We start from the raw sequence: 341 nt of genomic DNA, 5'->3' as shown, positions 1-341 counted from the left end.
GCTGGGAAGAAGATGACCTTCTCTTTTTCGGATATTTAAGTATAATCGAAACACCTTACATATTTCAACTATTATCTGATCTAAGCGACAAAATAAAATATTTTACACAGCTTTATGGTGTAGAATGAAGTACGTGAAACCTTGTTAGTTGCAAGCTGCGCGTCACGTGGAGTGGCCCGGCGAAAGAGGCGGGATTTTTTAGAGCAATGATTGGCTGAAAGTTTTGGGGGCAATTTACTGATTACGGCTTTAGCTAGCTCGTGTGTTCAGTTGGCCAGGCGCGAATAGGATCGACGGGATTGGGACACCATGCACCATTCAGCAGCAACCTTCAGAGTTTT

Source organism: Ptychodera flava, chromosome 16 (assembly GCF_041260155.1).
Source record: "Ptychodera flava strain L36383 chromosome 16, AS_Pfla_20210202, whole genome shotgun sequence".
In the NCBI taxonomy this organism is placed as follows: Eukaryota; Metazoa; Hemichordata; class Enteropneusta; family Ptychoderidae; genus Ptychodera; species Ptychodera flava.
Note: the sequence above shows the minus strand (reverse complement) of the source record.